Source organism: Botryllus schlosseri, chromosome 13 (genome assembly GCF_051294905.1).
Source record: "Botryllus schlosseri isolate E-star chromosome 13, Bs_hap1, whole genome shotgun sequence".
NCBI lineage: Eukaryota > Metazoa > Chordata > Ascidiacea > Stolidobranchia > Styelidae > Botryllus > Botryllus schlosseri.
In genome coordinates this window covers 17348524-17360633 of record NC_137248.1, presented here as the reverse complement: position 1 = coordinate 17360633, position 12110 = coordinate 17348524, and the positions used below count along the sequence as shown (strand labels likewise).

Below are 12110 nucleotides of genomic sequence, written 5' to 3'. Positions count from 1 at the left end.
GCTCCTACGGGTATTTCGGGAGCTGAGCCGGAAAGTTGGCCATTTTTTTTAGTCAATCAATAGAGAATGCGGATGGAAAATTGTATTTCGGGAGTGGAACTGAGAAGTTGACCTATTTTTTTTAGTCAACCGAGCAAAATGTGGTCTCTTGGTGCAACTTTTGTGAGAAAATATTTGCAACTTTTTACTGCAACTTTTGCCAAAAATAAATGCAACTTTCCACGGATTTACCTGCAAAAAAAAACTTGCCCTAGTAATTATAAATTCTTAGCTATTTATGATGAATAGCGGTATCAATGGCGAAATTTGGCCCGTCTCTGCCTTACTTATCGCATCGGGCTGTATTTTCGAATAATAAATATGCAAGTTGCCTAATTTTGGGAGGAAAATGTTCAAAATTCAGTCATTCATTACCAGCGACAGGAAATACTAATAGCAATTGAAGTTTTCAAAATTTTCGTTCACTCATCCTGACGACAGGTGACGAATTGCCTCGCTTGCCTCTCCTGACCCCATGTCACTGATGTATCACACCTTACATTGGGTATTTACTGCTGTAGTGATCATGTTTGGGTCCACTTACGCATGTGATCATGGGTTGTCGCATTTAAAAGGAGCATCACGACGAAGCTACGTTCTCGTATACCTCAAATTTCGCATGCTCGAATACGATTACCAGAATGATTAGTACGAGTTTTTACAGAGAAAATGAGGCGCACACGATGAATCACATGTGCTACCATGACGTCACGAATTTGCAATTGTGACGTAACAGTTGATTGACATGTTTGGCTCTTTGGGAGTAAAAATGGAAAAAATTAGGCCAATTTGGCTCTTCGGACGAAAAAGGTTCCCGACCACTGCACTACAGGAAGAGGTCAGATTACCTAATTGCGGTTGAAGAAAAATTGGAAAGGGTTGAAAAAGTATAGAGATAATGGGAAATGAAGAATCAAAATTACAGAAATCAGGCTGTGATTTTCGTGTACAAATGTAATTTATTCCAGTGGTACCATCAAAGTATTCCGAAGGATATGTACAGGGCCTAAGGCAGTGATCTTTCGAATCATGTCAAATCGAGCATTTGCCGGAATCTTTGGGATATGTCCCATGATTGTTTTTGCTTACGATCCCTGTAACATTGTTATTATTTTTAGATGGTAAAATATGATGCGTCTCTTATCACAGCGAACGGTGTTGTGCACGACATGGAAGGTTAGCAGTGATAAACCGATCAAATCAGGAGAATTCAATATCAAAATGTTTTTTAAAAATAGCAATCAATGATGCAAGATTACGAATGATGAAGGAATAAAGTCGAGTCGAATAAAATATTGCAACTATGCCAGTGGTTCCCAAACAGGGGTCCGCGGTCTTTTTGGGGTCCACAAGGCAATTTTCCGGGACCGCGAAGCACCTTAAAAAGTTCAAACGATCCATAATTTTTTGAAATTTTGGATTTCTGGAATATAGAAAAGGTCTGGCAACTTATTTCCCGAACCAAACACAAAGGGGCCCCAAAATTATTTCTTAAATTAACATAATAAAGCAGAGTATTTTGATGCAGTTGATCACTATATGAAGGACAAGAGCAGCGTGTGGGAGAGTTGGGAATTTGAACCGGTTGAATGTTATTCACCGGGTTGCGTTGACAAGAACGCAACCAAACATAGCTGAGTTGGTCGTACATAATCAGCTGCACCTGTTACACGGATACCAATAAAATCAACGTGTTACTCTGTGTTGATTGGAATGGGATCGTGACTGCTGTGTTTACTGTATTTGATCTAACAGCTTGACTGGAATTATTATTATAAGTCGCTGCCACAGTCAATTCCACGACTCTATTAAATTAATAGTTAAGATCACCGGACGATTGCGGTATTATTAGGTGATTGTCAGAGAACGATATTGCTATTCGTTATCTTGTAATACCCAACATTATACCACGTGGTGAAATTTCCAAGTTCAATCAACCTTTACTAAAATTATTTTTGCACTGCAACAAAGTTAACACAATGTACGGAATTTGGGGATGTGCTTCGGCGCATGAGAACCGGGCATACTGGTTTATTGCGGGAGTATGGCGGTAACGGACGTAACGGTACTGCCAAAAAAACTTTGAAAATAATGTAAGGTTACGATGGTAAACAATTCACGGATTGATAGAAACTATATTGATTTGAATTCTGATTTGAATAAAATAATATTTACGGTGAGCACAACTATATTAAATAAACAAAGAATCGGTCACCGTAAATACTATTTTATTCAAATCACAATTTTTCGACGGCAATAACTCCGCTTCCACGGGTTGGAATTGAACCAAATTTGGTGAGCATCGTTTCAGACTACAAAATACTCACCGGACTGATTGCTAATAGACTAAAACCAATACTACCAAACCTCATTCTTGAAACACAAAAATGTGCAATAAAAGATCGTCAAATCACGGATATTTTACGAAACACGCAAGCTGCAGCAGAATACGCGAAAGAGAAAAGGAAGGAACTCCTGATAGTCAACTTAGATCAGGAAAAAGCTTTTGACCTACTAAATCATGAATACCTTTTCAAAATTCTTGAAAGTTATCATATGCCGGAAACATTAATGCGGCTGATTAAACACATCTATAACACCGCATCGAGTAGAATTCTGGTAAATGGCGCAATGACACACCCCATAAAACTGGGTAGAGGGATACGGCAGGGGTGTCCTCTGAGCATGGCGCTCTACGCCATTAGTTGTGACCCCCTAGCCAGGAAAATAACGAATAACGAAAAAATCCAACCCTTCAGAATCGGAAAAGCCACCATAAAAATCCAACAATATGCCGATGACATAACTTGCTTCCTTACCAACGAAAAAGACATTGGCCGCATATTCCAGGAATTCAACAAATTCGAAAGAGCAACAGGACAGAAACTAAATGCGGAAAAAACCGAAATCTTGCATATCAACCAGAATAAGTATTCGAGCCGAAACCCGATTTACGATAATAAGAAAAAACGAAGCATAAAAATATTAGGTCAACACTATGGAAAAAATCAGATTGAAGAAACCTGGAGCGAGAAAATTGCGAAAATCAAACGAACACTATATGGCTACCGTGATAGAAAACTGACATGGGTAGGAAAGCTTACGATCCTGAACTCCCTGGCATCAAGCCAGATCATATATAATGCGAGGGTAATAACAGCACCCAGAGAAATAAAAAAAGAGCTAGAAAAGCTATATTACAACTTCTTATGGCACCCCCAAAAGATGGAAGCAATAGCCAGACGAACGCTTATTGCAGAAAAAAAGAGAGGGGGGGTCGCAATGCCGGACGTGGAATCAAAGTTCAAAGCGTGTGAACTTGAAAAAATTGTCGCGCTGAAAAAATTGGATCAACCGAAGGAGATATGGCATCAACATGCCATATACGAAATCGGCACAAAATTGAAACAAATTAACCCCGTGCTCTATAATAACTCTGAGCCGCATAAATTCCCGACACCCAAAAACTGGGTGGAAAACCTGGAATTAACAAAAAAAAAATAAAACTCACAAACGATGAATGGGAAGTTGCATCTCACAAAACGCTATACAAAGAAGTCAAGAAACTGAAAGAAAACAATCCAAATATTAGAACAAAAAACGGAGACGAAATCAACTGGAATAAAATTTGGCAATCGAAACATATGGGACATAAAGTAATAACCAACGAGGAAATAATTATAAACTACAAAGTAGTCCACGAAGGATTCATATTTGGGGCAAAACGGAAAAGCAGAAACTTGACCCATGACAAAGATAATAAACCGCTCAATCTTAATTGCAAATTTTGCAATAACGAAAAAGATGACATAAGACACATACTAACAGAATGTAAATATACAAACGAAATTAAACTCCATGTGGAAAGAGCGCTCGGAATAACAATAAACGAAAATAACATACTCTACAACCATAAAACGGCGAAATTAATGTGGATAATACTATCCATATTAAAGAAGGTTGTGATAAAATTCAAAATCGCTCTAGATATTGATAATAGAAAAGCAGGAGAGGAAAAACTTGGAAGAAAGATCCTGGAAAAATTCATTACCAGAATGAAAAGAGTACCAGAAAATGAAAACATCAGCGAAATTATCGCAAAAACTGACGGATACCTACAAATTCTTTAGAAATTTATACCTACAAATTCTGTAGAAATTTTTAAAAGTAAAACCATTGAGATTACAGTGGGGGGAGTAAAACATGAGTATAGCAGTAAAATAGAGAAGCTAAAAAGAATGAGAGAAACCGTTTTATCAAGTTGAACCATTTAATCACCTAAGTTGGAAAATATAAAAAACAAACTAAAAAAAAAAAGAAAGTGTAATCAAGACCCCGAGCGCGAGACAGCCCTACACATACGAGAGGGCTGCCGAACGCCGGCGGATACGGGGAGCCGTATAAAAAAAAATGAGCATCGTTTCTATAGACAGCCTAACACTTTAATGGGGTGAAGAGAAAATTTTCAAATTTTTTATTATTTATTTTTATACAATAAATAGAAACTTTCTTCTCCTGTAGCAAAGCGGTTACTGGCTGGAATTGAACCAAATTGTGTGTGTAGGCTTAAATGAGGTAACCTAACAATTTTATCCAGTAGCCAGTACGATTTGAGAAAAAAAGTCGCTGCTTCAATCATTCCGCAAAAGTAGCCCTCGGTTGCAAAAAGGTTGGTGACCCCTGGCCTACAACATCCTAATAACACTTTTCAGTCTCGATTTCTGAAAGACATTCATTGAAATAGCTAGTTTGATAGCATGTGCCAACTGCCAAATTTGTGGAATTTGTTCCCGAATGGGCCAATCTGGCAACTCTGCTTTGTCGACGGAGATGTGATACGACCTTTATAGCAAGGTCATCAAGCCACTTTTTCTCCCCCATGCTATCCGTAATTGCTGATCGTGGATACCAGTTTTCGAGCATTTGGTCTGACCCCCGGCCGGGGATCGAGCCCACGACCTACCGACCAAGATGCCTTGCATCAAGATGCCTCACCATTACACTACCTCGCTGGTGAAACATTAGCGTGAGGAAACATGATCATATCATACGTCGTTCTCATATTTCTGGAAATTCGTATAATCAAAGTATCGTACTTCATTGATTCGATACTGATTTCATTATCACTTATTATGACGTCAGAAGAATATGGATGATGTGGAAGGTTCTAATATTTACATTTTATACTAAAACAAAATCACATTAAAGACAATTTATTCTACATTTGAACGTACTATGGCATTTTTGACCTTATCTATTTCATTGTGTTTTGTGACGATGCTGTGGTTAGATCATGATTTCAGAGAAATGTCATCTCCACTAACTCGCGTAGCTAAATATGTACACTATACAGTGCCGGAAAAAATCTTTCCATTCAGTCGGCAAAAAAATATTTAGATCTAAATTCTGCATAAGTTCGTAGCTTATTATTCCCGACAGAGGCATCGCGTCCCAACAACTCTTATAGTATATATGTTATGAGCAACATTCGGGCTACACTTTACTGCAAGGCCCTTGTTCGGCTTATTAAATAGTAATGTCTCTGAAATCTCATAATATAGCTCATTTTCCCAAAAAAATTGAACGGCTCCAAAAAAGCAATAAAATTTAGGAGGCTTCGAAAGAAGATGCGAATGGAATAATAACATCATGCCTTGACTTTGTTAAACAAGGGAGGCTCTGTGATTACTGTAGTCAGAGATACCGAGGTTGAAAGACCATATTAAAACCATTAAACCATTCAAAAATGTCATCGTCCATATTACAATATGGGATGATATCTTTCCTTAGTAATATTACGAGTCAGTGGTTGTAAACGGCGGTGCTGGTCCGCTACGACTTATTTCCCGATCCTCCAGATATAATAAAATGTTGCACCCTAATTTCTAGATGTAAGATGTTGAAGGCTTTTCCATTGATCAAATAAATACAACACCAAATTTCTAACTGATTCAGAAATTTGTGGGGTAACATTATAGGCTTCGAAACTTGTTTGATATGACTTGAAAGTTCAAGTTGTCGCCTGTGACGACATATATACGAGCAACAAGTACGAACGGACTCACTAAACCGCGCAGTTTGCACGACCCTTCGCGTTCGAACCAGTCATTTTATGGATATCGCTGTTGTCAAGTTTTTTAGTGAGGCGCAGTGTATTCGTATTACGCCAGACATGTGGCGGGAAATGACCAAAGTAGCACGACAAGGTGTTTGGTCCGACTCCGAAACACTCCTTTTCTCGATATTGTCGAAAAGAAGAGTATTATACGAGTTGGCGTGGTCCGTTATTCCTGGCCTTCGGCTTGAAAAACAGTAGGCAAATCGACTCTCGGCGGTAGCACGTTTATCTGGGGAAGGCGATTTTACCTCACTCGGCAGACACACTACCGCAAATTTACATGAATACCATCATGAGCGTATTTAAATACGAACAAAACCCTCAAAATGTCACTCTCTAATACCATACTCGCAAAAAACAGTCACATTTTGGGTCTAATTCAGGTTCACCGATCCGCAAAATATTTTGTGGAATTTGACCGGTCGTAAGGGGGAAAAGGTTGAGAATCTCTGATTTTCATCATTTATTTTTAGAGAGTACGAGATATGGATCAACACGTTTTGAACAGGATTTTCAGCTCGACAACAACTATGAGTAATTGAGTATAGGCCTACTCAAAAACGCCGCGTCGATGCTATATAATTCCGTGATTTCATGCTGAGCTATGTAATCTATATTTAAGACTGGTGCATTTTGACAAATGAGTTAGAATTGTAATCACAAAACTTGTCGTACTGTTATCGGTATTCCTTCGCAAGTTAAAATAAATATCGTGGCGTTGCAATGGACATCCAATATAAGTGATTTCGATATTTTATATATATTTTGTAGTTTTCCGACGGTGATTTTGTTTCTGGAAAGTGAGCTCAAAACTGTGAGGTAATGCACCCTGCTTGAATTTCTCTGTCTAATCGACAATCGTTTCCCGATTCCAATCAATATGATCCAGTTCATATGACTGTGTTGCAAAGGATACGACTGTGTGTTGGTGAGTTTGCTGGCCTCCGTCCACTAATTTCGTCTCTTTGCAGTGACCAAGCGTTGAGTTCCAAGCATGCTTGAAGGGAAAGTAATGCTTTGCCCACGTATTTTAAGCTAGAGTTTGGAGAAAGGTATTGCTAATTGATGGAAAAATATGATTACGTTGACTAGCTGGAAAGCAGTCAACTTCATCGAGATAGCCTCATTAAAATGATATAATAAGGAAATGAAGTAGGGCCTATTTTAGTCACTGCAATCGGCGACCACGAATAGGCATTAAACTAATAAACAGGAAAATGTAGGTAAATATTCTTTCCAAGTCCTGGTCAATATCTGTAAATATTTTTTGTAGGGCCACGAAAACACTTGACTGAATTCTTCAGAATGCAGTTTGATATTTGCTTTTCATGACTCATCCTCTATTCCTCTACCTAGGGAAAGACAACGAATGAGGCATTACTCTATTTTCCTTGGAGTCACATTATTCCCCAGACATTTATATGTAGCGAACGTGGATTACCCAACGATGAGATGTTCGAGAAATCTCTCGTCATGATTTGACTGAGAATTATTGAAAAAATTCACTTGAAATAAAGTGTACCACTGGAAAATTTACAAATTTAATAAAAATATTCTTTAACAGCACCCTATTTTTAATATCTTTCTTATTATGATAATGAATGTCTGATTCATAATGTGAGTGAATATCCTATCACAAATATTTTGAATATTAGGCTAATTTCCTGGGTATTCGCTGTCGCTGTAACCAGTAAAGCTATCAATCCTCATTAGATACCCATAGAATTCTGTACGCCTGCCCATTCACTTTACCGTAAGTCAAAACTCCCTAGGAACTACTACAAAGAAAACTAGTACGAACTACTCATTTAGATAATTGACGGTCAACTAACTAACGTTTTTTGAGTAGTTAGATATGGTTCCATATCTAGTAGCATATTTTGAAAATTAAGTAGTTCTAGCTGCGGATTTTGGAAAGTGAATAGTTTTAGTTCTAGTCGCGGATATGGAAAAGTGAGTAGTTGTAGTTCTAATTCTAGTTGCAGATTTTGAAAATTCGGTAGCTCCATTTTTAGTTCTAGTTTGAAATTTGAAAAAAAAAATTGTTGCCGAACAACTGGAAAGCACGTGTCGTCGTTTTGTTTGAGTCGTTATAACCGGTGTTCCGTTGAATGATATTTTGTTCAGCCATTATTATTAGCTCAGAGCCATCACTACTAACAGTATAGCGAATAGCCAGCGGGTTGGTTTTTGAGATCGAAATCTGTCCCATTTCAAACTCAAAACCCAGTCCTTTAGAAATCCTGATTCTATGACTAACATTTTCGATAAAATAAAAAGGTAATGTGTTGCCTACGAGCATGAAATCTAGTTCAGTTCGATTGTTAACATTTAATGCCTTCGGAGCCCATACGCCAGAGGTTGGCAATTATTTTTTGGGGGGGGAATGAGAAGCAGGAAATAAATTGGTCGGCTAAGTCAAAAGTTTGCACAATATTCTGCGGTGTATTAATTTTTAAAGGTCATTAGTTCCAGTTCTAGTTCTAGTTGCGAGTTTTGAAACGTGAGTAGCTCTAGTTGTAGTTGCGGATTTTGAAAAGTTGGTGGTTCTAATTATAGTTGCGAGTTTTGAAAATTAGGTAGGCCTAGTTCTAGTTCTATATGCGCTTTTTTAAATCCAGTAGTTTGTTCAAGTCTGCTACAAAGTCAATATATTTAACTGGACTGACTAATGATGTGATTATATATGAAAACGGCTGATAATGTTATGCTTTCGAAATTGAAGTTGTAGGCTACTAAAGGGAAATTCCTTCATTAGACTCTAATATGCCCCAGCATTGCAAGCTTGATCCAGGGTGATGATGCCATGACTTCTATCTTAACTTGCGAACTTGGCACCTCAATACTAATGGTATTGCGCGTTACAAGGCAACCATATCGACAACCACTATTACCTCGCAATGTCTCGTCTATGACGTCACAAGTTAAAATAAGTAACATATCCATGATGTTCTGATCACAGGAGAGGTTTACGCAGGCCCTGTGATTCGTCTACCACCGCACGCGAAATCATAACTTAGACTAGTGACAATGTCGTTCACAATTTGTGCATCGCAAATAGCGATGGGAAGTCTAGTAGAAGCATTACCTATATCTAAAGCAGGCACTCCAAAGTTGATATTGGTCGAACACCGACTGCAACTTTTCAGTGTCCCTGTGACAATCGCCCGCTTTCTATTCGGATACTATTCAGAACCAGAGGTGGTCAGTAACGAAGTACTTCTACTTTTTCGAAGTACTCAAGTAGTTTTCCTCTACTTCTGGTACTTACTCAAGTAGATCTGATTTTCGTTACTTCTACTTCTAATTCGTAATATTTTGTGATCTACTTACTTACTTTTCGCTATTTTCAGTTTGTCAAGTAGAAGTAGTTTAATCCTCCAAACGGGAAGATAACCTGAGGAATTTCGGGGCTGTTTTCACGGAGCATCAACATTTAATTTTCATAAAATTTGAGTAAGGCCCAGAATTCTCGTCGCGTGGTTCCGTTCACACCGCATTATCGCCCTTCGCCATATCAAATATTTCATCACAGTATAAAATATTATGACTCATCATAACGTTTGAAACAGAAATGTCGCAATCTAGCATTTACTTATCACAGAGGTCTCAAACTCAAATGAGCTCGCGGGCCAATTTCCTAGTTTTGATGACGCCGCGGGCCGCAGCACCAATAATGAGGATATTCAATGTATTATTTCCAAGTAGGCCTTTTCTTACGGGACCTTGTAGACAGGCATTCCACAATCATCTCAGATATGTTAATTACTATTGTAATATTTACGCTTGACACGAAAAAAATTCATATTATCAAATATTTGAATAAAATTGTTTTCGTGGCGGGCATATTTGTTTTTAATTATTGAGTTATACACATTATCGGAGAGGATGATCATGTACCCCTTGTGATTCCAATGAGATTTCTCGTTGCCCCTGTCCATTTTCAACACAATTTCTGATGGTACCTATATGAAAATCAGATAGTCCATTCACATAAAATCGCGCATAGCGCCAATGCTATTTTCCAGTTGAATAAATTGCTCAATAAAATATTCCACAGCATAGGCCTAATTCCACAAGCATCTCGTGCACCCTGATGTGGTGCTTCGTACCCTGATGGGGTCTACGAACCCTGTTTAAGAACCCCTGGAATAGAAATGTCCAATCGGCAAAGAATTCATTGGTGTTACAGCTGTAGAGCGTACTAATACCTTACTCGTCACCGATAATAACATGGATAAAGAGAACAAACAACACTCAACATGTAACCAACTATACGTCATGAGGGTCACAGAATGCCAATGGTTGCCATACAGACCTGATTAGATAGCTACATATCCTACGCAACGCAAGCAACGATGTTTTGATATATTACTATTCCCCATGACAGTTTCATATATTGTTTCGTCCGTAGTAATACCAAGTCTCCGTTCCGAGTCGCAAATTCTTCCCTGATTTTACCGTTTTGACCCGACTCAACTCAACTCATTTTTATTAACTCACCCAGTCAATCCCAAATCGATTAATTTTAAAAGAAGGACGCACCAAACCAAATCACAATTTTCAGTCACGAATCATCAATGGTCATGTTTTATCATCATGAACTAGAAATGTGACGTAATAGCAGATCTTCTACTGCATAGTAGCTTTTAAAAGTAATGTGATGGTGAAGTTTTTCGAGATTTCAGTGATCTTTATAGTAATTTTAGGGTGAACTTTAAGATCTTATACCTAAAAAAGATATATGGCACTTGAATATATTGTTGAATACTTGAAATTCCGAAATGCCGTCGCGGGCCGCACAAAATGCTCTAGCGGGCCGCGTGTTTCCGGAAATGAAGCTACACAGTATGGCATTTTTACGATCCGGCATATTTTGTATTAAAGTTCACTAATCGCGCAAAGTGTTTACTCCGTATCCTATGCAACTTCTTTGTATTGCTCTTTGACTAAACTACAGGCCTTATGATATGGGGGATAGCGCCATACCATATTTTCTAAAACGTGCTGTTCGAGTAAACTGAGGATTAGTATCGCATTTCCATATCAATACCATTATTTTCATCCCATGATGCGGACGAATGCTTATGTCGAAAATTGGATACCAGCTCCTGGTATGCATCAATACGAATCAAGCTCGGTACCTTTCGCATAGCTCAATTTGAACGTTTTGACAATCCACGTGAACGAATTACGATCGTTTTCACAACTAAACTTACTTACGTACTTGAGTAGATTTAAAGTCAGTCAATTCTACTTCTACTTCGAGTAGTTTTAGGCTGCTTATGGAAGAAGTACTTCTACTCGTACTTGAGTAGGTTTTGTCGTCGCTACTTCTACTTCTACTTGAGTAGCTTTCTTGACTACTTTGATCACCTCTGTTCAGAACAGACCAGTTGGACAACTATATATTTGGGCTGTCCGCAACTTCCACGGATAGCAAGAAGGGCTGCTTAATGGTGAATGTTTCGAAGTCACTAAAGAATCACGACATACAAATTGCCTGGCAAATAAAAGCTAACCGCTGCTTACACGGTCTTACCGTCTCTAATCACGCGACATGTAGGCTAAATATTATGGTTTCCCAACGCTTAATTTTTCTTAAATCGAATCTCATGGAATTTCCCTTGCCGAGAGCTCGGACAATGAGCTCGGACATCAACATAATACGATATGCAAAATGGGAGATTCACCCCCCCCCCCCCATCCGTGATACCTCGCAGTCCGACTACACGTGGCTTGATTGATGCGGCTGTTATAACATCACTCTAGTTTTCAATCCATAAAACATGGGTAACACGACGAATCCGATGCTGTGGACATCGATTCTGTGTCGTTGTGACGTCATGAATCTTCAAGTGCGATCTCGCAGTTCGCAGTTCGATCCCAATCCCTGTCTTACAAGGACCAAAAATATCTTTGACCATCATCACACAGCGTTTTTACGGTTTAT

The 12110-nt window shown here is 38.5% G+C and overlaps 1 long non-coding RNA gene across 1 annotated transcript in view; it reads left to right on the top strand.

Moving 5' to 3' along the window:
- The window catches only part of LOC145454145 (uncharacterized), a 184737-nt gene that overhangs the window by 34921 nt on the left and 137706 nt on the right, over window positions 1-12110 (top strand). The gene's annotated exons all lie outside the window — the stretch shown is intronic.